This window comes from Neopelma chrysocephalum, unplaced genomic scaffold (genome assembly GCF_003984885.1).
Source record: "Neopelma chrysocephalum unplaced genomic scaffold, ASM398488v2 Primary Assembly neopelma1_59, whole genome shotgun sequence".
In the NCBI taxonomy this organism is placed as follows: Eukaryota; Metazoa; Chordata; class Aves; order Passeriformes; family Pipridae; genus Neopelma; species Neopelma chrysocephalum.
The window spans coordinates 8,110,245-8,136,788 of record NW_020897714.1 but is presented as its reverse complement, the minus strand read 5'-3'; the positions used below and the strand labels follow the sequence as shown (position 1 = coordinate 8,136,788).

Genomic DNA, 26,544 nt, shown 5'->3' with positions numbered 1-26,544 from the left:
TGTCCTGGTCCAGCTCTCAGGACATCTCCGAGCTCTCAGCTCTTCTCTCTCTCTCTCTAGCTGCTGCTGCATTTTGGGACTCCCTAAGAGTTTGGAAGTCCACCCCTCCTCTCTAGGAGGTCTCAGGGTTTTGGGAAAGTAATTTAGTCTTACCCCCAAAACAGTCTCTGCTGAGTTTTCTCTGCTTTGTTGCCAGTTCCCCCTCCTGCAGGAACATCTCTGCATTTCTCAGCCGGCTATGTGCCATCTCGCTGCTTGCTATCTCTTTTGGCTGTCAGCCACAGTTCTCTGTTCATTGCTGCTCTGCCGCTGCTTTCAGTGTCTTCTACTGCTGCTCACAGTGGAGAAACTCCCCCAGCCTTTGATGATGGCACCTGGTCCAGTTTTAACACTACACCGGGTCTCCCATAGTCCTGGCTGGGGGCTGGGTGCCAGGGGCCTCGCTGGCCCCTACCTCCTCGTGGCTCAGACCATGGCTGCCTCTCTTCCAACTACGTCATCTCTTCTTTTCCAGTCTGTTATAATATGTTGATTTCAAAGGAGCGAAATGTAGCTTATGATTGGCTCTGCACCAAGAACATCACCCCCTTGGGGGTTACCACTTTCTAACTCCAGGGGAAAACACTTTTCACCCTAGGGCAGGTACTAAACTTGAAATAATTACATTAATTTTAAACTAAAACTAGTCCAAATGCTAATACTTTCTGAAGGTAAGAGAAGTCCATCTCATATCAAAACAACTGCTGACTTACTTTTCTTGTATATTGAGATACTCCATTCCCCTGTGCACCACTACAAAATTCCTTGGATGAAAACCAGCTGTTACCCTAGGAAAAGGGATTTTGTCACCTTTCTGTTTCTCTGTCCCTTGCCTATACCACACTGGAGATCTACAGTTTCCTTTTTTGAAGAGACTAGCAGAAATTGTGACTGTAGCAGGAAGTAATGGGTCTAATATATTTGCTTTGATTTAAGAGAACTCTCTTTAGAGACTTTTGCCTGATATTCTCTGATTCAGGAGTCTCAAAAGCCATGCGGGCTTCACAGAAGGAAGAAGTGAAATAGTAGCTTTTCAGGATTTTGAGATTATTAACAATCCATGTTTGTAGAGAAGCAACAAAGATGGATTTCATTCAAGAGGGCTGAAAGAGCTTGCTACTGTGATTTTTGAATTCAACTGTCTGTCATCTTCAAACAACTATGGCGATGATGGGTTCTAGTAAAAACTATAAAAAAAAGACTAATGCTATGACAATTTTGCCTTCAGAGAAGGCAAAGTAGCCCATGTGGGTCCAAGGAATAAAGTGATCAGCATCAGCTTAGCCCCTAGAAAGATCACAAAGCATTTACTATATGGTTCTGTTCCAAACAAATGAAGGATAAGTGTATCTGGAGTTGCTGACACAGATTTACAAAGGGCTTGACAAACACAAAAACTTCCTGCTATGAAACAAATTGTTATGTTGGTGAGGAGACACTGGTGGACATACTCTACCTTGTTATTAGTAAAACTTTAACAGCATTTCCATTTGGAAAGTGAGAAAACAGGCCTTACCTTGGAAAAATGAACTGCTAGATGAATAGAAAATTGGCTGGCCCACCAGGCACAAATAGTAGTGACTATTGACTTGATTTTGGCTGACAGTCTGCAGCAATCAGAGGGTTCCAGAGGCCAATTTTCTGGTCCATATGTATTCAACATCTTCATCAGCCACTTGGGTAATGGCATAGAGTGCACCCACAAGCAAATTTGTAGATGACTATAAACTGAGGAGAGTTGTTGGCACAGTTTCAATCCAGAGGGAATTCAAAAAATTTGAGGACTGCAGCCAACAAAACCCTTCTGATTTGTCTTACAACAGAGTTCAAATTCAGAAACTATGATGGAAAATCCTGCACATTTGTACTAGGAACTGACAACCAAAAAGCAGAGCTGCTGGTAAGAGCTTGTATTGCGTTTGTGTGGCCAGGTTTTGGTAGCAGGGGAGCTACAGGGGTGGCTTCTGTGAGAAGCTGCCAGAAGCTTCCCCCATGTCTGACAGAGTCAGTGCCAGCTGGCTCCAGGGCAGGCCCACTGCTGGCCAAGGCCTAGCCAATCAGGAATGATAGTAACACCTCTGTGATAACATATTTAAGAAGGGAAAAAAAATATTGTGCAGATGTAATTGCGGCCAGAGAAGAGCAGAGGAACAGCTCTGCAGACACCAAGGTCAGTGCCAAAGGAGGAGGAAGAGAAGCTCCAGGCAACAGAGCAGAGGTTCCCCTGCAGCCTGTGGTGAAGACCATGGTGAAGTAGCTGTGCCCCTGCAAGCCATGGAGGTCAATTGGTATGCAGAGATCCACCTTGGAGGTGACCCACATCAGAGCAGGTGGATGCATGAAAGGAGGTTGTGATCCCATGAGGAGCCTGTGCTGGAGCAGGATCCTAGTAGGGACCTGCAGACCCATACACAGAGGAGCCCATGCTGGAGCAGGTTTCCTGGTAGGACTTGTGACACTGTGGAGGACTCATGTTGGAGCAGGCTATGCCTGAAGGATTGCACCCCATGGAAGACTGACCAATGCTGCAGCAGTTTATGGAGAACTGTTGCTTGTGAGATGGATCCAGGTTTGAGAAGTTCATGGAGGACGGTCTCCCATGGGAAGGACCCCACACTGGAGCAGGGGAAGGACTGTTCTCACTGAGCAGTGGCAGGAACAACCTGTGATGAACTGATCATAACTCCCATTATTCATCTCACTTCACCAGTGAGGGGAGGACGTGCCTATTGTTCACCCACCACATGATGTGTTTGTCCAACTGTGTTCTGGATATTTTGTCCAGAAGGATCCTATGAGAGACAGTGTCAAAAACTTTACTGAAATCCAAAAAGATTACCTCAACTGGTTTCCCTTGATCAGCCAGGGGGGTTGGTTACCTTGACATAAAAGGATATCAGGCTGGATAAGCAGGACTTTCCTCTCATGAAACCATGATGGCTGTGACCAATGACTATGTTGTCTTTCAGGTGTTTTTCAATACTTCCCAGAATAATCTTTTCCATAACTTTACCAGGCATCGAAGTGAGACTGGCAGGCCTGCAGTTTCCAGGACCTTCCTTCTTGCCCTTCTTGAAAATCAGCTTCCCAGTCAGCTAGGATGTCTCCAAAGTCCCAAGACTGCAATCATCAAGAGAGGTTTTACAATGACAATCAGCCAGGTCTTTGAGGATTCTTGGATTCTTGGATCAAGTCAACTGAGACTTCTCATTCTCTCAGTCATGGTTCTCCAGCTCAGGGCACTGAGACGGCCTTGGTCTGTCATTTGTATTGAAGACAGAGGCAAAGAAAGAATTAAAAAACCTCTGCCTTGTCTCTTTCCCTGTTTGTGATGTGACCATCATCATCCTGTAACGGGTCAATGATATTTCTGTACTGCTGTACTGCCTATTGTCATTAATATGCTTGAAAAACCTCCTTTTATTGTGTCTCACAGTTCTGGCCAGCTTACATTCCAGCTGAGTTTTGGCCACATTAATTTTCTCCCACTGGGCATAACACCATCTTTTTTTCCTTATTTCCCAGAGAAGATCCCTGCTTAGCCAAGCCGGCCTTCAGCCTCACCTTCTTGACTTACAACATTTGGGAATTGCCTGCTCCTGTGTCTTTAGGAGGTGATGTTTGAAAAGTGACCAGTACATATGGACCCCAGCACCAGCAAAAATATTTTCCCAGGGGAGTTACTAACACTTGTTATTTTATTGCAAATCTTAGCAAATTTTATGGGTTAGAGGAGACCTGAGATCAAGATCACAAGAGATACTGGTGATATGAGAAACCGAGCTTTCATTAAAAAAAAAAAAAAGGAAAAAAAGAAGGAAAAAAACTCAAACAAAAACAAAATAAAAAAAAATCAAACCCAAAAATCAAACCTGTGGAGAACTCTCAAGCAAAAAAACCCCACCAACCCAAACCAAAACAAACAAACAAAAAACTAAAAAAACCAAAAACACCTTAGAAGTATTCTGACATTGCAGATATTTTAATGGTTATTTTTAAGAGTCTTACCCATTTTCTGTGAAATGAAATATGAGACTCTGCAAATGTAATTCAGTATGCAAGATCTTATGCTAGCACATACTTGCAGTATTGAAGCATCTGTAGTTAAGGTTCTGGTTTGCAATTTCAGTGTTATCCATGAAGCAACATTATACTAGTCTGTCAAATTTTATTCCTTCATCTGCTCCTTTTTGCAATTTTCTTGTACTCTCTTCTTTAAAACACAAAATGGAAAGAGGATTATGGAAATTCAGAGAGGTAGTATCAGTGTCAGAGGAACATTAAAGGGCCACCCTGCATAATCCAATATGAACTAGTTTTGCTGACCTACCAGCTTCAAAATGGGCCGTACCATACAACTGAGAAGCTGTACTGTGTGAGCAACAGAGGAGTGTAACCAGCTTAACCTACAAGCTAGGACTGTTGGTCTTTGACAGTCTGTAGGTGAAATATGTGATATATGTACTACACCCATTAGGGGAAAAATTACAGCTCTTACCACAGAACCATAGAATGAGCTGGGTTACAAGGGACCTCTAAAGATCACCTAGCCTAGCACTCCTGCCATCAGCAGGGATGTCTTTCACTTGATCGGTTTGATCCACTAGATCCAATTCGATCTTGAATGCTTCCATGGATTGAGCATCCACAGGTTCTTTGGGAAACCTGTCCAAGTGCCTCACTGCCCTCAGAGTGAAGAATTTCTTCCAATTTAAATCTACCCTCTTTTGGTTTAAAACCAACATCCCTTGTTCTGTCATTTCAGGAGTTGGTAAAAAGACTGTCTCCATCTTTCCTAAAAGTTCCTTTTACATATTAAAAGGCTACAACAAGGTCTCCTCTTCTCCAGTCTGAGCAATCCCAACTCTCTCAAGTCTGTCTTCAGACCTTTCAGGTAGTTGTAGAGAGCGAGAAGGTCTCACCTGAGCCTTCTTTTCTCCAGGCTAAACAATCTCAGTTACTTCAGCTGTTCCTCATAAGACATGCTCCAAGTCCTTTATCAATTTTGCTCTTCCTTCTTTCAGGATACTTGCACATGGTCCATCACACAGTTGTTGAAGATGAACGAATATTTTAATCTAATTAATTGCTAGTCATTACAAATCCTTGAATTTTGCCTCTCCCTTCCTAAGAAGATTCAAAGAGTTATTTTTTGAGAAATCTAGAATATTATCTGATTTTTCATTTTTTTTTAAAGTTGTGAAATACAGTGCTGAGTGAACTGATCTGACAGACTACTGAAATCAGTGAAAATTATTCTGTACAACTGGAGTGGACAATACTTAGCATTATCATAACTTGTTCTGAAAAGCATGTGTTTTTAAGATCAGTAGCTGTTTCTGTTTATTCACATATTAAACACATGGTCATATTTCAGAAAAATAACATTTCAAGTGTTCATTTCCTTTCTTTGTCATTGAACATTTCATCTGACATCTTATTTCACTCCAGTCAGAGAAGTCTTACCAGATTTTTAGTATTAATTGATCCAACAAAAAAATTATAATGCAATCATCTAGGGATAATACCACGTAACTTTTTTTCACAGCACATCCATATATTCTTTAACATAAATGTTAGAGTCTGAATTGAATTTTAACATGGGAAATAAAAGGAAATTATAGGAAGTTAATAGACGAGAAGTAAAATTCTTTTTAATTCTCTGATCTGAACCAGACACAAAACAGAGATTTGAATCTGAGTCTCCTACATCACCTATGACTGTTGTGACCATTAAATCTACTCTGAAAGTTCATGAAATTTGCCTGTCTGTGATTTTGCTCTAGGAAACTCTTCTTCTTATGAAACCTAAGAGATTTGACATGTTTTTGTTCTGGCAAATCTGTCTTTTCTGAGAGAAAACATTCTGTCTGAAATTTTCTCAGAAAGAAATCATATAATAAAAAAAAAGAAATTACAATCTTATTGTCTTCAGTAACACTGTATTTAGCATCAAGAACCTTCCTGCTAATTTCTAAAATAAAAAGAATTTACATAAGATATAAAATGGTTTAGAAAAAAAGATAAATAGGAGGTAATCATTTTTTGAGCATGAAAAGATGAATTTCACCATTTCCAATTTTTTTCAGATAATTTAATGGAAAAAATGTCAAAGGGTAAAAATCACACTGTTCAAGGGAACAATTCAAGTTAGGAACATTAGTAAATTTATTATATGTAAATAGTAAATAAAGGCAATCAAAATACTTCAAATGACTAGCAGATCAACATGGTGCAGTGTTAAACATGCATGGTAAGAGTCTCATTTTATGAGAAAATTTCTCTCATTCCCTCTGCACAGGATATTTTATTCTGGAAAAAACATGTACATTGAAACATAATTCCCTTTTGTGTTGTAACAAGAATATATCCAAGATAATAATTTCAATTTTTGCAAGAAAAATTACAAAATCATGACCCCCATTGTTGCAACTTGTGCTATAAACTGTTAAGAATCAAAAATCCTCTCCACTACATTGATAGAAAACTGTTTTGCCAAGATTGATCTACATTATCCTACATTTATTTTTTCCAGGTTTACAATGTTTAAAAATAAGATATTAAACTCCAGTTATGTCACTTGCACCCTGCTTTAACACCCAGTTGTCAGTAAATGTCTCTTGTACCTTTTTAAAACATTTACAAAACATGTGGTTATCTGAAAGGAGCTGAATCAACAATGTCATCTGATCCTGAATCAATGCTCATGAACTGTGCCAGTGTGCCAAAAGAGCAGCCCATTGCTACATAGTTTTAAATACATGAAAAAGCACTTGGAAATTGGCCAATTAATTTCCTGAGGAACCAAAGGACTGGAGAAATCTTCCATATTTTTCAATATACTTATAGAATTTGAGACACAGCACCTAGCCTCTTCACAAACCTGTGTAGGCTATATTTCATTCCTATTGAGAGAAAAAAAAGTTAGATCTTACTGTGCTCAGTCATATTATCCAAGCTATTTTTTTCTGTTTTTTTTCACCCTAGCAGCAGTAACTCCTTGTGACTTCCTTAACAATAACTGGAGAACTCAGTGAAGCATACTTTTATTCAGTAAATCTATTACTAATAATATAAAAACATACAAAAAATATATAAAAACATAAAAAAAAACTCATTGAATTTTTAGATACTCTTTCATGATTGATTTGAAAGTGTCTTTCCTCTTGAAGTTGCATTGTTCAGAGTAGGCTTCCCAATTCTACTTTTGGTCCAGTTTTTTTTAAGATGTGTTAGGACCTTCTTATCTGCCCCTTCAAGATTCTGGTGTCTTTGGAAGAGACTATTTACAAGACATGAATAAAATGAAAAGAAAACATTTTTTTGTTACCACCCTTTTTGTTGGTATTTTTTTGTCAGTCCTGCTAAGGAGACAGGTGATTTCTGTGTCGAGTTTCCTGCTTTGTCTGTCTGCTCTGGAGCACTTGGTACTCACAAGTTCAAACCAAAGAGCAGTAAATGGAGATGGTCTGGAAATTTGCTTCAAAACCATGCTGAAACTTTGCCTTGGAGCCTTCTCATGCACTAAGAAATCCTTGTGCAAATGTAGCACCACTGACAATAATGTACTACAGCCCTGGCATAGGAGTCCCTTTTAAAGTCATTTTTTTTCATATTTAACAAGAATTGCTAATCATAAAGTTAGTATTTTAAACTGAATACACAGGGACATAAAGGGAGATTTGAATTCAGATATGAAAGGTTCTTTCTTCACTTTCATGGCTACGAAGATGGCCTAGTCTGTGATAGGTGCAAAAAGAATTCCCACTCTAATGAAGACATATTCCTTCCTCTTTGATGCTCCTTAAGGTTATTATCACAAGACTAATAACCTTATTAGTCCCATTATAACAAGACTAATATAACTGTGTTAAAAGTTTGGGGTTTGATGTTATTTAAAAGAGAAAGGTGTAACCAGTCCTTGCTGAGTCAGTCCCAAAGGCTCAGTCCTGGTGCCAGTTCAGGTAGCGTTAGGCTTCTCTAGAACTGCTGCTTTCATGTCACCAGTCAACAGGAAGCTAACTCTTGAAGTAATTTTCATATTTAAGGTACTAGTGCCATCAATCCTACAGGTAGATGGCAATATCTTGCTAAGAATGAGAGTGCTTTCCATCCAGTTCAGGTTCAGCAGCTCTGAAATGTATTATTGGCTTTGATGTTTCCAGCATATGAAGCTCGCTCTTTGCCTCTTCCTCATGTCCCAGTGCACTGCTCAGTGTAATTTCTTGCCATTTTTCCTCAAGATTTTCTTTAGAAATATAGCACTCAAATGTTAGGGGTTTTTTCCCAAAATCAAGCTGAATAACAATTCATAAATCTTCATGGGCTGTGGCCCAGTGCCCTGGCATATTAAAAGGCACTCCAGCATGAATTGTGCATATGATTTAGGCACACTTCACACTTTTCAGGAAAATAATCAAGCCAAAATCTTAAAATTTTAAGTAAAGCACAAAACTTCTGTTGAAATACCTAGATACATCTTTCATGCTTAAAATATGTTCAAAAAACAGTCTTCCTTATGCAAAGTCCTATTGATATCACAAGAGAAAAAACTCCTTAAGACCTTCTGCAAGTTGTTAGTTTTTAAACCATGAAGCCAATGATATAGAGTATGATGGTAAGATGGAATGTGACCAGAAATCTGGCATGTGAAATTCCTTTAAAAATGAATAGTCATTCTCCGGTTGGAAGCTCCCCATATTTTTTGCTTTCCTTTCAAATATTTCAAACTATAAGGGTAGCAGTGAAGCTTCTCTTCACAACAACATCAGGAAAGAAAAATGAAAAACCTGAAAAAAATTAGTTTGGGGAAATAGGGGATGAAATACATATCTATGCAATGCAACATATCAGTCAAGACCTTTTCTTTTCTTTAATTACTGGCTTAAAACAAGCTCCAGAACTAAATTTACACATGCAGTTTTTAAGCCAAATTTTCCAAAATACGGAGCTTTGACCAGCATCCGTAAGTTCCTGCAGGCGGTTGCTGAATTCTTGGTACTTCTAAGTATTAAAGCCCATATGTCAATGTCTAAAAAAACATTTGGAAACCTAGCTTTACACACCTACTTTGAAAAATTCTATTATCCAGCTGAATGCATCGTGGGTAATATAATCTTGATTCTATTCATAGTAAGGCATGAATTATTAAATAATTACTAGTTGAGAAGCAAATACAAATTTATATTTTAGGAGTGTACCAGGCACCTAAATAACAGAAAAATACATTTTTCTCTCTCTTCCTAGAAACAGCTCATTGAAATAGAGGCACTGAAAGTATCATTTTGAAGTTTTAAAATACAATTCATTTAGGTTGTGTGGTGGTTTTCCTCCTTTTTTTCCCGCAAACCCATATACGTTATGATTTTATGAATCACTTTGAAAAAGGGTGAGCATTTCTTAGCAACATTTGGTTATATCATAAATAATTTTGAATTAGGATATTCAAGTGCTTTATTAATGATTGCTGACAATATAACACTTTTCCCTTCAGGCATTTATTGGTTTTGATCTTACATCTTCAAATATACTGCATTTCACTTTTCCTACAAAAAGTAAGGTAGATAAAAACTCATCATCCCAGCATGAAAGGTTTGCCAATGTTGTCTGAATACATGACCTGTTTTCTAGATAAATAATGATATTCAAAAAAAGCCATAAGAAACTTCTATGAACTGCTTAATGACTTTACAGCTATTTCTCTCAACACCTACAGTTTACAGTTTGAATAGATTCCATATTATTTCAATTTATTTCCACTTCTGCTTTTCAAACAACAGCCCTTGGAAGACAAGAAAAAACCCTTGGCAAAATAACCCACTAAATCTTCAATCATCAACAAATTCACAGTAGTTCTTACTGTATGCCAAAATTCATAACTAAATCATGAAAGAAATTTCATGGGAAGAGGGAAAAATAAACAAATAGAACTTTGACATTTTAAACAGGATGCAGAAAAATTCTGTTTCATATTGGAGTCCAGAATCTGTGTAGAAGATTCTGCTATTTCCAAAAAATTTACTGGTGAACCTTACCTATTGTATCCTGGTAGCAATGAATCATTTCTGTATTTTCACATCTATTTCTAATGAGAACAACAATTCTTTATGGCTACTTAAAACCTGTAGATTTCCCTCAGAGTGATCCTATCCAAACATCCAGCACTGTTGGTAGTAGCTATTTCCCCTCACTACAGGCTTAAGAGGCAGTTTCCTCAAGGACCACTACAAGGGACGACATATAAAACTTTTTCCTCCTTCCTCTCCTTCCACTGGTACCCTGGGGTCATTTCCGAGTTCTGTTTGGCTTTTACTATATTTTTGAAGAGGCAACTTATGATTGATTTCAAATACAGAACTCTAGGCATCATGGTATAATGTGTTGCCACCAAGATAGTAAATTTAATGAGCTAAAATTGTAGCAGTTCAGTATTTTTATCACCAGTTTTCAAACTTGTTTAATTAATATTACTTGATGAAAAAAAAATCAGAAAGTGTAGGTTTTTTGGTCTTGTTTTTGTTTCCTTTTTCCTCTGCATGACTTGCATTACATTGTAAAATTATGTAACCTTTCAGAAAATAGACCTCTTCTGTGGAGTTTCATTTTAATGATATTCCAGTTGCCTATTACACAAGTAAGTAAACGCATGTTCATAATCTCCCACTCTTTTGTCAAGAATAGCATTGAATTATGCGGGTATGAAAGATCTGATAAGATGAGAATTTTCAGGAGTAAGGTGTTTATCTGATAAGAAAAGTTAATGTATTAGACAAATTGTGGCACGTGAAAAGAAGAAAAATGAGAGAAAGAAGATGTGTTAAATGAATGCTTTCCGTACAGTTTGATGACTGTATTACATTGAAATTACTGAAATATTCATTTCTCATGAAAGTGTCTTAAATTGTGTAATGACTTTAAACAAGCAAACAAAACTCAATACTATTTAAAAATATAAGAAAAATATCTCTACTATAGCTAAAAATTATAAGCTTAATCTTCTTGTTTCTCTTTTTTTTTTACACCTCCATTTTTGTTCTTCAAACAAAACACTGAAATAGAGTGATAGTTGAACCACGTAAAGTAAATATGTTCATTAAAATTATCTAGTTTTGCATTTAGTACAGGCAAATAACTTTTTAAAGCAAAAATGATGTAATAACGTTACATATAAAACTGGATTTTCAAAATGCCTTTTAACTTTTCTTTAGACATGTATTTCATACATATCTAAGACGAAATGAACATGTAAGTCTTTGGAGGTATGTCCCTCACTCACTAAAATGCAATCAAGGATCCTCTTGGGAACTAAATTCCCATCAAAATGCTATTAGGCAGTCAATTTTTAAAGTGTGCCACATGACATTGGTATTGTTCCTTACTTTACAAGAGTCATTAAACTTCAGAGTAACTATTGCCACAAATTGTATTCATCACCATTACTTAGTGAACACCTCTGTTCCCTCGCAGCTCTGCAAAACAAAGTACTTGTTGATACAGAACAAGACTTTTCAGTTTGGACCAAAAACTGCTCAGGTTCAAATAAATGCAAATACAATCCGGGTATATCAGAGATATGTAGTTATCCATTTATGTCTCTAAGTAACAGTTTCAGAAGCCTTTGAAATTACTGGAAATCTTTGCCTTAATTCCCATTGTATTACATCCAATATTACATATCTGTCCTGCACAGATTTATTTGCACTTATTATTATTCCTTATTTATCTTTATTTCTACCTCTCGATTTTGGTGTGACTTTCTCCAAAAAATGGAAAGGCTTACAAAGCCAATACTATCTGAAAAGTTTTTTTGAAATTCAGATTCTTTTATGGGATTGGACTAAAGTCATTAGGCTATTCAGGTGTGTATGGTCTTGTCTCCATTTGTATATCCCTACTTACCTTGTTTGTGTTCCACTGACACCATTGTGCATATATGCCTGATACTGTTCTTACATTTTCAGTGGTTTTTCTCACCCTTTTTGACTAGTGTTATATGCACTCCAAGTAATGATGCAAATTTTAATATTAGTCTAGTACAATTCTCCATGGAAACAGCTATAAGACGTACTGTTAAATGAAAATGCTTCATCAACAAGTGCGCCTGAGATCAATCAGCAAGCCACCCTTAATCCACTGAGGATATGTCTTACTGATGATTAAGGAGTGTTGATCCCCAGAAAAACACACCACACACACAGTTGGACTTTTTTCTTTATGGTGCTATATCGTAATTTTTTTTTACCTGAAAATTTTATTACCTTTTTCATTTATTGGCTGGGATTTATACCAGCTCAAGCTATTCTGCTTCTTTAAGAACAAGCTGTATATTTGTTCAGCAGAATTTGGAGTCACCCAGAACCGTAGAAAAATGAGTATGACCTGTCTTATGTATTCTTAGCTGACTCTTTAAAACACTTGGTACCAAGTGTTTCAAGGCCTCTTGATTTGAAATATTTACCTTCTCTCTAGGGAGGAAATGGGAAACTGGATAAATATGAAGGTCAGCCATGCAGGACCACCAAACATAGACAGTAAGGGGAAAATAACAGTAACTTGCATTCTATGATACATGGATCTCTGGATGGTTGGTGGATTTCTTCCCTTAGTAACTAAGAAAAACAAGTCCACGGTCAGTAAGCTTAAGTTCACTGAAAAAGGAAATATATTTCCACCTAACTTTCTTTTTAGGGAACCACAGATTGAAAGACTTGTATAGAAAGCTATATCACCTACCGGTTGTTATTCCTGAAACGAAGACAGCAAGAATGAAAGGAATACAATCTCTTTGAGTCGTGTGGAGAATATAGAAGCAACATTGATTGCATTTGCAACAATCTGTGCAAATACATTGAATAAGACTTTTTTGATGATATTTACAGAGTGAAATCTAATGAAAAATAAATGAGAGGAAATCACAATCTATTTACAGAGAAGCCACAAGGAGAATAAAGGACTAACCTAACCATATACATAATTTACAGCAAGATATTCAATCAACTGTCTCTTTCTATATGGTGCTGTTTCTGTTTTTCATGGTAGTTTAGACTGAGCAGTCACAGCTGTCTCTTCTTTTTTAATATTAAGAGAGGGAGCTTTTCTGGAGACACAGTGCCTGACCCAAGCACAAATTGTTTATGGTCATTTATGATGTAGGTGGCATGCTGTTTTTATAAACACTCCAGTAAAATCATAAAGTATTTGGAAACACAGTGGACTGTAGTGGCTCTTTGGTGTTGTTTTTGTTTTTTTTTTTTTAATAATATTTTAATCTCTGGTGTTTTTTAGGTTTATTAGGTTTTGACTGAATTGTTATATGCTACTTTTAAATTTGAGTCAGAAAGGAAGCATAGCTGGAAGGTATAACTGAAATCAGTTTTGTTGTCGTCTTCTCTTATTCCTTCTTTAGTTGGACCAGTTCCAAGATCATCTCAATGTTCCCTCATTTTAGCTTGGTTCTTTTCTGTTTGAGTATCACTAGCAAAAGAATTTTTTTTTTTCACTTTACATCAAAGAAAGAACAATTACAGTCCATGGGCTCATTTATTAGCTTTTTTAATTTTATTTTTAATATAACTTTCTTAAGAAGAATTAAGACCGAGTTTCCTCTTAAAACTGAGTAACTCAGTTCAAAATCAATACAAGTAGACAGGAAACAAGAAAGTCTCCCTTATCAAGTAGAATTTGACTGCAGAAGAGTTCAGGTTTTTAAATTCAAACTTACTTAGGAAGGTTCTCAACTTTGCTCACATGTCCTATTAGCTAAATTCTAATACTCTCAGAATGTAAGAATAGATACTAATTAACCATTCTTCATGTAAATTTCTCAACTGAAGCATCAGTCTTTAAATTCAGTTTTACAAACAGATTGAAAAGAATTTTTTTGCTGAATAGTATTGCATCAGTCTGACTCTCAGATCTGTTATCTAGCGAAGTGTCAAATGGAGTGCAAGTATAAACATTATTTTCAGCAATTACATTGGTCTCTATTCACAGCTAAGCTTCACAAGTTACAAAATAAAGTTATATTTCTGAAACATTTTGCTGAGTGTACCAAAATATCATCTAATTAATTCCTTCTCACAATGTTTCTCCCAAAAGTACAAATAAGATTGGATTGAGGAAAGGTAGCATACGGGTAGTGTTATCTGACAAATTAATATTAATTTAAAAAAATAACAGACATTTTACTTCCCTCTGCTTACTGATCAGTTTGAGCAATCAACCTTTGTTACATAAAACCTGCACAAGTTGAATTAAATTTCAATCTATATTGCATCTAAATTCCAACTTTATTAGAAGGCTGATCCCAAGAGCTGCAGGGTAAAAAAGAACTACCCACAATCCCACCCTTCCCACCTACTCCCAAAAAAAGAGACAAAAACAACCCCAAAATGAACCCAAACAAAACCCAAAACTTTTGTTAGCTACAATTCAGATTTAATGCATTTTTTTTTTTAGGAAGCCACGTACTCTGGGAGTTTTAATATCTTAGCAAACATTCATGTATTGAGATCTCTGCAAATTGCACTGCAAATTGGTACAAAGCCAATTCATTTATTATATATTCAATTCATTCTCACTCACTTTTTGAAATGCCCAGTCTTCATATATTTCACATAATTATTTGTCAAGTTTGCATTTCCAAGGTTTTGAGTTAAATACAAGTTCAGCTGAGACAGATAATGCATAGTTTGGATTAAAGTTATTTTTAACATGACAGGTTATACTATTTTAAGCAATAATTGAACAAATATATACACTGTTACACACCTAAAATAATCCAGTGCATAAAAGTCAAACATAATACTTCTAACATATATTTCATGTTTCAGAATTATTGTATCTTTTTTAAATACTCATTCAGGGCATGTCCTATTCCTTTGACATTCTGGCAATAAGACTCCATGTTCATCTAAAGCTTTCAGTAGGTTCATCATCATGAAATTCTGCCTACCAGAATTTTATTTAACCTCAGACTTCAATAAGAATGGACATATATGCTTCTTTATATGAACACTTATGGTCTGTGATCAGAAGTCCTGCTTAATGCCATAGTAGCATTTATTTTGAAGACAGAGCAAGGTAATTTACTGTGTTTTTAAAACAAAGTTAATTGTCTGTCTTCCTTGAAACTGAATCCGAAAAATCGGTCTGAGAAGCTGCTCAGAGACTTTTTATCTTTAAGCAGCAAAGGTATTTATTAGCAGCGCTGGGAGCAAGTCAGCTATTGCTGGAAAAACTTGCTCAAAGGCTTCACACAAAATCAGCAGTTTTATACAATTTTCAGGTGTGATTAAATGCATATTCAAGTGATTACAACATCTATTCATACATATTGATAACAGGCGGAGTATAGGTGGAGCTCAGGCGGAGCTTGGGGCGGCGCTTCTCTCTATCCCCAATTCTTGGGGGAGATCCCATCTTCATCCCATGGGAAGGGGGCGTATTCTCATCTTCCTCAGTCTGACCTTTCTTCCTTTCCATTGTTCTTGACCCGCTCACTCAAGCTTGGAGAAAGCCCTGGCTCCCGGCCTATTTCTCCTATTCAAATGTCTACTTTAGCTTACTGAATCTTAATTTATTGCCTCTAGGCCCATTACATGTACCTTTAGCACTCTGTTAAGCTTTGGTCCAGTTAGCAGTACAGAACGAATCGTTTTGAATGTAAGTAACTTGTTAGCAGGCCCAAGTTTCTTAGTTAACTCTTTTGGGCTTACCCTCCTGTTTCAAAACCTTATCTTGTCAGGGTAAATTAAGCCAACTTACATTCTGTAATATTGTCTTTGCCAACATCTTGTCCTCCAGAAAGTCCTGTCTTAACTCTGCTACCCTTATTTTCCCTCCATCGTTCAGGCCAAAACCAGCATCAAGTATTCATCAGTGAACTTAACTAAAGTCCTCAAAACCAGTAACTTTTTCCTTAGTTAACTATCTAGTTAACTTTGTTGTGACATTTTTAGCTACCTTCATCCTACTTCAGTGTGCCAGGTTCTACAAATATTGTCATAAAGACATTCTAGCTCCCTATTTGAAATACATAGTTTGACAAATTATTTTTGGTATTTCCATGTTCATCAACTCCCAATAATCTACATAGCTGTCTGACTGTGCATAACTAGACAAAGGTATCCATGTTTAGTCTGAATAGGTTTCAGTGATATAGTGGTCCACCTGGATTTATTTACTTCAGCTCACAACATAAAGCCTAAATATAATGCTGTGTTAATGGAGTTACAGAGCCGCCAGCTGTCTCACTGAGAGAATACTTTCTGAGTTCTACTCATTGCTGCACTTTATGGTATAGACGTATCTGATGAGTATGCATAGTTTATGAGATGAAGTGTCCAAACTCATCACTTCAACTATAAAATGGTAAAGTTAGTGCACATTGCAACAACAACAGCAAAGCAGAAAAAGAAAGAATTTCTGGTCACTGCCACAGACTGAGACCACTTCTATGTACAAACCTAAGACTGGACAATTGACATCAGTGAAATGTCTTCTAGAAATTATCTCCATCATAGTCAAAAAAACCCAACAAAAACCAATCAACTAATCAATCAACCAACCAACCAGTGAAAATTGAGATATTTTTGAGGAAGTAACTTTTTATAATATCCGAATTACTTGTGAATTTTTCTAAAAAGTTTACAAGTTCTGAGGAAAATGTTTATTCTCTAGGGGAAAAAAACAAGGCAAAGGTACCTGAAACAAAATATTTCAGTTTGCTGAACTAGTTTTAGGATATTCATTTTAAGATACTACAGAATTAATCCATTCCCACTCTGCCAAATTATGAAGTGCCTCAGTAGAATAGCATAATCCTCTTCAATCCATGGATAGAAAAGAACTACTAAGTAACAAAAATACAATTTCCATGAAACAATGCTTCATCTCAGAAAAATACTTGTATTGTTAGACTGTCACAGATTTGACCGTAGAATGCAGTTACTTTTCAACAAATACAGAGTTCCAAAGTCATCTAAGCTTTCATTTTAATTCTGGTAGACTAAACTTGACAATCAGACAACAATGAATCACTACAATCAATACACCATTGAATCACAACCATTAGATCACAAAAGTTATCTAATACCTACAGACACCGAGAACCTAAGTTCATTGGTAGAAGCAGTAGGACTAGTAGACTAAAAACTTGTTCAAACAAATGGGTTTCTGAAAACATGCTACCGAATTTGTGTTTTCTGACTATGTTCTGTCAGAAAATTTGCAATCATTTGAACAAGAAATTTCAAACAGAAATAGTATATTGATTTTCTTTTGCTAAGACAGCGGGAGAAGAAATTCTTCTTGATGAACTCCACATACTGAATTCCAAATAGCCTTTACAACCTGATTCACACATTTCTGGTAAAATCTGCAAAATGATTAGAGCTATGTTGGTTTGTTGTTTTGTCTTTTTTTTATGGCAATTATGCAAAGCATCAAATGTTGATGACTGAAAAAAGTAACAGGTACAGATGTAATACAGATTAGGTCACAGTAAATTACCTCATGCTGCAATTAACCTTTAAGTTCTCAACTGCTTAATGGCCAAGCTAGAATTTATTTATTTATATTTTTAGTAGGAAGAAATATTAAATGTAGAGTATTAAAATTATGTCTCATTTCTATCATCCATGCAGAGAAAAATAATGGACAAATTAAATGTCCCTATTCACAGTATTGCTAAAGATCATCCCCCGAGTATTTTCTAGCTCTAAAATATTAATTATTTATTACATTTGAAATCAAATTTCAACCTTATAGTTAGCAGAGACTGTATTCCTTGAGCTGGCAAATGCGAAGTGTTTAACATGGGTTTAACTATGCTCAGTTTAGAATTTCAGAGGTTTTTTGACATGTGTTTATGATTCTATTGTAAAAATAAAATATCTGATTATTTTTAAAATTTCAAATACAATGTAAAACCGTATATACTCTGAATAGAATAAAAAGCTAAACATAAAACATTAGCTGTAGTTAATCCATGGCAGCTGCAGTTAATCCGTGCAGTCAATTAGTGACTTGTGAGCTTCAGTTTTACCCATGTCTGAAGTTATTCTTTAAGATGGAAGAAATGTCACAGTAAATCAACTTCATTTGCTTATGGGGTGTGTTTATTCCTTGTCTGGCCAATCAACAGATCAAATGTACTATAATATTAAGGACTTCCTTGAGGAATAAATCTGATGTACCTTTTGTAAGGAGGATCTTTTCAGAAAATGAAGATAGTGCCCTTGATATTCCCTGGTTTTATTCAATTAGTTTTACCACATGGGAGATTTAATATCTCTTTTTTCGAGAGTCTTAAGAACAGCAAACTGCATGCTATCATCTGTATAGCTCTGAAAACATGAATGTAGAAAAAGACTAGCACATCTTATAGGTTTCTGCATTTCATATAGCACTAGCAGATGTGAATTTCCTGGGTGATTATGGCACACACTCAAAATTCTATTCACAGCAAAAGCATGATACTCTGTGTGTCCAACATATAGAACATTATTACTGTTAATAACATGATATGAACCAGATTTACATGAAAAGTATCATATGCCTTTGTTTTCTTTCATGTAAATTTTCTGAAAGGAGACCCTTTCATATAACTATCTGTCTAGACTCTTTCCTGTTTTATAAAAGTTTATGACATAAATGTCTCCAGGGTGAGCACATATTTTTCTCTCTGGACCGATGATCCTGAGTGAATTTATCCACCGCTGTAGTATATTATCTGAAGTGCACAGCTGCCACAAGACTTGATCATCTGTTTTTCCTCATTACAGCTGCACCAGCAATACCATTGTACTTAAGGAACAGTCATCCTTCCTTAAAAAGGAAAAAAAAATATCAAAGGCAGGAATTTCTCTGTAAAGTAAACTTTAAGCAAAGTTGTAGTATCTTCTTTCTCCATCTAAGTTTCACTTAAATATCATTTTTTGTTCTTTGTTACCTTACTTTTGTTAGTTTTTGTTTGTGATTATTATTAAAGTGTTAAATAGAAATACATGTATAATAACAGTCCTGTAGAACACTTATTCAAACTATTTATTCTTCTTCAGCTAGTAATACAGGCAATCATCATAAAATAAGCTTTATAGATTGTGAAGACTTGTATACAGAGTAACCTCCTCCTATAGACATTTTTAGATAAATTTGGAATACAGTAGATACAAGGCATGGCACCTCAATGACAGTAAGACAAAATGTGAAAGCATTTCGGTCACATAATCCATGTGTAATGCAGACTGGCTTATAGTATATGATGAAAGTTCATTCTAGAGGTTGTTAAACCTTAAATGAAAACTAGGTTTTCAACTGCTCTTTGGAAAAGTTTTTACTTTTAGTGTTTGAGGTAACTTTTAGAAAAGTGATTCATCTTGTGTTGTGTCTCCAAGATTGTGTGTATGTTCTTTAAAAATAAAGAATGTACTTATAGATACCGAAGTACTAAATGCCTCACTAAATAAACTATCATCTGTATTTGGTGCCTTTATGCCAGAGGTATACAAACAGTAATTGAAAAACACACGTACAAAATCAAGTCATTGTTCTGTTCCTTTATTTACAGCGTGAGGAAATTCCAGCCTTTCACGGGAACTGCTACATTCATGAAAAAATGAAAGAGATCTAGGAAAGTGTACTGGTTAGATTCAGTGGCACACTTAATAATCAGAACTATGAATGTGACGTAAAACGTTCTTTGTTTCTTGTCAGGATCTAATTCCTATTAATTCTTGCTATGATCAGGCCCTCTTTTTTGGGTATTGAACAGCAATGGGCAATCACAGGTGATGTTTCTGTGAGTCATTCAAAAGAGATCTGTCATCTCTCTTATATCTGACATAACTCATGTCACGTTTCCATTCTTTTCTCAGTGAATTTGAAGTGATGTTGAGTAATGATCAAAAGTAGAAATGGATTTTATTGAACTGTAAAGCAACAAGTCTTTTGAAAGTTCTTGGTTATGCTGACTCATTTAATCCAAGGAAGGAAGGGAAAAAGGCTGGAACTAATTTGGGGCATTTGTATTTCTCTCTGTGAATTCCCAGAGATGTAATGGAATTATTAAGTAATATAAAGTAATAAAGTCTTCCAAGAAGTTAAGCAGGATGTGCGTGTTTATTGGGTCATTTCTTTGAGATGTAAGAGAAAATCAATAGCTAAAACCAGAAGATCCAATTCAAAACAACGCAAATCTGAATAACAAATCTCCAGGATATTACAGAGATGATCTGAGAACGCCTATAAAATATGAAAATAACTTAGCTTTAATTCAAAACAAACCATCTAATGTCACCAAAACCACCTTAGAATGTTCATAAAATTCATAATGCATCACAAGAACTGTAACTGTAATAATTCTCTGTAAAGGTCCTTAAAGAATCTGTGATTCACATGCAAGGTCAAAACTGAAACACTCATTTTATTGAAGGCCTTGGAACATTCAGGTTTTGTGCTGATGTGAATTTTTGCTATCTGTATTTTTATAGAAATTTCAAAAGGGAATAAAAAACCTAGGAAAAAATACAGCATAGGAAATTCAACATAGCTATTATAAGATGCCACTAGAAAATAAATTCATACTATTCATTTTAATGGAAACCAGTAATAATCGCAGAAACTACAAACAGCATAAATCTATGAATCCATAGAAATAGAAAAAATTTCAAATGTTTGCTTAAAAATATTATTACTTCATTATGGGAAATAAATGTCCTTGAGCCATTCTCTAGATAGTATTAAAATGTTGTCTGCATGGAAGGAATAATTTATATTACAAGAGTTTCCTTACAAATATGTATAGAGTTCTACACTTTCTTACAATTTAGGATAACTGAAATTTAGAGGCAGTGTGGGTAGGTTTGACCCTCTCTCACAGTGAGGTAAATGTTCATTTAAATCCTCAATACACCTTGGTTTCTCCATCGTAATAAGACCAAATCATGGATTATGTACATTAAATTCCACTTTTTTCTAAATTGTACATACATATTTTTACATATAGTCCAAGTCTAAATGGGGAAAACATTCACTAACCCAGGATGAGAATTTTAGAGTTAGTTCTTTACACTGCTGATATTTAGCAACATATTTGGAAAAAAGAAGCAATATCTAGGGCCAGCTAGCTCATACTAAGACAGAGTGGCCAACTTCTTTAAGTCTGTTGCCATGTTCTTAATAGCATTTTATGTAGGTTTTGCATTCAGTATTCTCTTAGTGAATTGCCTTAAAAATTTCTAGTTATGTTTTTCCTTGTATATCTCACACAGTGTGTGCTTTCTGCAAAATGCATGTGCTCCATAATACTATCTCCTTCTTCTGTGGATTATTACTTATGTAAAACCAACTGTCAGGACAATATTCATTGTTATTATTGATGTGTAATTTTGTGTTTTATCTGAGGAGATTTTTACTGATAAATTTTAAAGCTTTGAAAAATATATGGTGAAAAGTTTGCACTATGTTATTACTTAAGAAATTTCTAAAATGCTTGGGGTTTTTTTGTAAAATAAAAGTAATGACATAGTGTCTTGGATTTCTGGTAGCATCTAATGCACTGGAAAAAAATGTATGGTTCAAATATCAATCTAAAAGAAAAACTCAAGCTTTAATACTTTAAGGAAGCTTCAGTTGAAGCTCTGGAAAGCTAGGCAACTCTAATATAGGAAAAATGGGATTGATTTAAAAGTTATTTCAAGATAATATTAGAATAAGGAAAGAAAGAGAAGTTAACACCCAAAGCCAGGTTACTCATTTAAATCCAGTATAATTTCATTGGAATTCTAGTATTTTATAAAAAATAAGGTTAAATTCATTTAAAATTTTAGGAAATATTGGTTCTAATCAAACATCTTGCTTATATTTTATATTAATAAGAAAACAGAAGAACCAACTGAATAAACACGTTTTCTATCACTCAAAAATGAGTGGACAATTGTGGGCAACTTCAGTATGCTTTTTTTCCTCCCTCTCTCATATTAATCTAATAATGAGCAGAAATACCAAAAATCCTCAGTACCTGAATTTTTTAAATATATTGTTTAGTATCCTAGTGTTGTCTCCTCATAGTGTTTAAAACAATAACTGATTTTTTATTTACAGAATCACCTGTTAGTTCCCTGAAGTGCAGTTTGTCGTAGTTCATGAACTCCTAGGTGACTTTCAAAGACATTTTGCATTGCGTGTAATGAATTCAATATTTCTAGTTCAACAAATTCAATCAATCCATCACAATATCTAGAATGGCAATATATTAAATATCGTACATTAATCTCATACCCTGAAAAATCAGCTTCTTGTTTCTGATATTCCCACTTTCTGTGGTGTTAAATATTTTACCCTGTTTGTAGCACCAAGACAGTATTTGTGGGCTACAAAATAATAAATTAGAATGTGTATATGTATACACACACACACACAAAAATCTACCTAATCATAATATTCCTTTATCTGTATTACTCATCCTTTGTCTGCTTACTCATTCCCTCAGTTTCTCATACTGCATGCCGTGAAGCAATGTTTTTCCTCTTATCTTTTAACAGCCTTTCCTGTCAGGTTTGGAGCTCCTAGATTTTAAAAGAAGATTGATAACTTGGTGGCTTCATAGCAGCATTTTCTACTTATTTTTGATTGCAAGCTTTACGATTTCTAGTAAGTTTGCAAGCTTGGGGAAGAAAATTATACAGACTTTCTTGAAAACATTCAAACTGTTTTGAAAAGCTCAATGTCAGAGTAGTTATAAACTAATCTCAGTGAATACCACAATCCCCACAGGGATTTAACTGCAGATAGCAAACACTATATGGTGCAGATATTTGGAGCTATGTGTGCACTATCCAAACTCAGTTGCTGATTGTCTCTCCAAAGGTTGTTGAGCAATATTCCTGATGACTGAATTCAGCCCTTCACTTGCTTTTACTCTGCACTGATTTTTCAAAAGATTGAGGAAACCAAATAATCTCTGACACTTCCAGCTTTTCTTTAAATTTCCTTGAAACTGGTAAGTGGTTTAAAGGTCTTGCAAATGTACACTTGGTCAACTCACAGTCACCTTCCTTTGAAGGGGTAGAGGAGGAAGAAAAACAAACCACAAACCTAAGATAAATTATATTTTAGATATTTATATATATATGAAATATTTAAATAACAAAAAGTTAATGTAAATATCAAAGATATGATGACAGACAATGAAGATATTTTGATACATTTTTTAACAAATGTAGGTAAATTTTCTTTTAAAAGATATCCTAGAACATGCTTTAGTTGAGAAAAATATAGTTCTCACGTCACATCTAAGTTAGGGAACAGAAGTCATTACGCTTTTACCTTAGTAAATTCTTTTATTTGAAGAAAAGATCAGCCTCAATATCTCACAATGAAGTTATTTATTAGCATTATCATTTGCATCCTCAAGGTATTTTGAAGATCTTGAAATAGATTAAAAGGTCAATTTGGGAAACACTCTAGAAACCAAGCAGATGAGTGAATTAGTCCAAGGACAAGAGACTGACAACCCTACAACAGAATAATATTAAAACTTATGCTGTAAGCACACTGGAAGCATTTGACAATGATTGTCAAGAAAAACAGGGGTCAATGGTAACACAGGTTAGAACATAAGTGTTTTGTTTTGTAGAAAGATTGAAAAGACAAGATTTAACTGACTTTGCAAAAAATAGTGTGATGATCTCACAAAGGATGAGAACCAACACAAAAATCTTTCTCAGAAAAAAAAATGTTTCTTTGCCTCACCAGAGGCAATAATGAAAAGGAACACCTGTAGTTTGGCACGCACTTGTCAAAAGTTATCCCCGTCTGACATCAGGGTTCCAGTATTAGATATGCTAAAGACAGATTTTGTGAACATAAAAACAGTTATTGGCTTTTGAAATAAGGATGTCTTTAACTTTTTATCATAGAAGATGCCAGTTAATTTTGTTCTTAAATACAATTTTTATGTTCAAGGAACATTCAAGTCTTCTTTAACAATTCTTTATCTCATATAGTCCTTAATAGTATGATATAAAAAAGCAAGATTCAAAATTACTGCCATTAAAATTTTGTTATTTAGGAAAACAATGATTATTTAACTTGTTTTTTAGGGGTTACTGGTTTAGCATCAAAACAATAAATTAAATTCTGCTATTAGTCACACACGTTAAGATCAACTTCAGGAGAAGAAATCACAAAATCACAGAATAGTTACGGTTGGAAGGGACGTCTGGAGATAATCTAGTCTAACACTCAAGGACAGAATTTTCCATTTTGATGATAAGGAACCAAAATGAGCAGCATCAAATTCTTAAGTGTTTTCTGTCTTTGTTGTGTGTCTGTAACTATATCTTGCGGCAGAGATTTTTCTTTCCCCTTGGAAACCACAAGTCATTTGCTTTAATTTCTTTGATGTTCTATTCCTTATATTTTGTGTTTCAAAAGTTTTATGTTCCATATTAGTAAGTAGACACCCGGGAAAAAAGCACTAAAAACAACAACAACAACAACAACAACAACAACAACAAAGAAGAAGAAAAGAAATTAAAAGATTATATGATTTGAGAGTCATACAAAGCAATCAATTCATAAGTAAGGTTGAGCATGAGAGACAAAGGTTGAGGAAAATTCAGTAAATGAGAAGTCAGTTGTTTAAACTGATAAAATTCAAGCTTGGAAAATATGGACTGCATCTTGATTGCAGAGGTATAACAAATGAAGTGGTCTTTACTTTATTCATAATGAAAATATTTCAAAATTATGGGAAAAAAAATCTGTTATCTAACACTTGCTTACATCAAGGTATTAATATATGCAGCAGATCCCATAGAGAGATCTGCTTAACAGTGAAAACAGTTTATAAGTAATATAGTTTTGGCATTAGATATCCTTTTTTTTAACACAGAGATAAAACTTTTACATAGTATCAAATATCAACATCTTGCAAACCAAGGTAAAAAGGGGTTAAATTAAAAATAAACCAAGAAAGGTCTGGACCATAATTTCCATTCTTCTTTTTCATTTTATGAACAGCTCTTGCTGTATTTCTTGGTTAGGGTAAGGTAAAAGATTGTGATTTTTTTTCAGTCTTTTCCATTCTGTAGATTCCCACTCCTATTTTCACATATGCTTTCAGACCCTAATACTGCCAACATAAGCCTACCTAAAATGACACCTACAATAAAATATCTACAAATAATTTTTCTTAGCCACATTTTTAGCACCTTTTAGGAGCAGTACTTTTGCCATGCTTAAAAATCCCTTGTTGTGGTTTTGGAATGGTATTCCCAAATTTAGTGTTCCCACTGAAACACTAAACCATGCACTGCTCGCTCACTCCCTCCTCCCTCTGCGGCAGGCTAGAGAGGAGAACTGGAGGCACAAAGGGTAAAGATCATGTGTTGCAATAAGAACAATTTACTTAAAAGATAAATGGAATAAGAAAACGAACGGTAACAGCTATAATATCAATAACAGAGGGAACTACTCGACCTCTCTCTCTGGCTCCCTCAACTGGAAGAGAGCCATTCCCTCCAGCCCCAGAAAATGACATGTGGTGACCTCAGGGTCCAGGTCATGTCCCTCCTGGCCACTGCAAAAATGAAATGAACCCTGTCCTGGCCAGAACCAGGATATCCCTGAATTACAGGACTCTACCTAGTTTTTTTTTTCCAACACAAACAATCAAATGGATAGTTAGTGGCTATTTAAATCACAGCTGACCTGGGAAAGAATAAATTTACAAGAAGGACACCACAAATGTTTGTTTATTACCATGTGACTTTCCAACATGAATAACTCAGACAATTACCATGTCTATGGCAGACCTGCAGTATTCCTGTGTGCTTAGTTATGACAGTTTCTAAGGTTGGGTCATAAAAGATTACCATCAGAAGATACCATGAAAGAATATCAAATTTCAGATCTTAAATACCTCAGATATTTAGCTTTGTCACAAATGAAGCTGACAGCGTCCCAGACACAGCTCACCCCTGTGTTATTCCTACACCTCCTGCTATAGTTAATTAGGAACATTTGTTCACAGATACTGATGGAAGACTGACAAATGTTAAGTGACAGACACCTGGTACATGTTTAAAAAAAATATACAGTTGTTCATTAATCATAGCATGTCTTTTCAGCTAGGAAAAGTACATGTCAAAAGAAAAAGGTTTCAAAACATACTGAAATCATACTGTCAAACTTACTAAATGAGATTGTCTTTCTGTTATAAGAGAGATGTAATGAAGGTTAAGTCAGCACTACAGTTCTAAACTCTTCTTTCCAAGGGAGCTGACTTTCAAAAATGTAAAACAGAAGTCAAAGACAGGTTAAAGCATGTCATTCTACCTTTCAGTCCAACAGGCACTTTTTAACATTGGTTTGGTTGTTTTTCTTAATGCTGTTCAGCTCTTTGAATGTAATTTCAAGTTCAGATCCTAAAAAAAAGTAACAGTTTTCATTTCTCATGTAGATTTATATTTAACATTTTGACATTTCAAAATATTTTTT

The 26,544-nt window shown here is 35.2% G+C and overlaps 1 long non-coding RNA gene across 1 annotated transcript; it reads right to left on the bottom strand.

Annotated features, from left to right (window-relative positions):
• On the bottom strand, window positions 1-25,535 carry LOC113966218. Its single transcript, XR_003533745.1, has 3 exons — window positions 25,525-25,535; window positions 25,064-25,067; window positions 1-184 (listed from the first exon to the last, which is right to left on the bottom strand). It is a non-coding gene; the product is annotated as an uncharacterized LOC113966218 (long non-coding RNA).
• Between the last annotated feature and the right edge of the window lie 1,009 nt (window positions 25,536-26,544).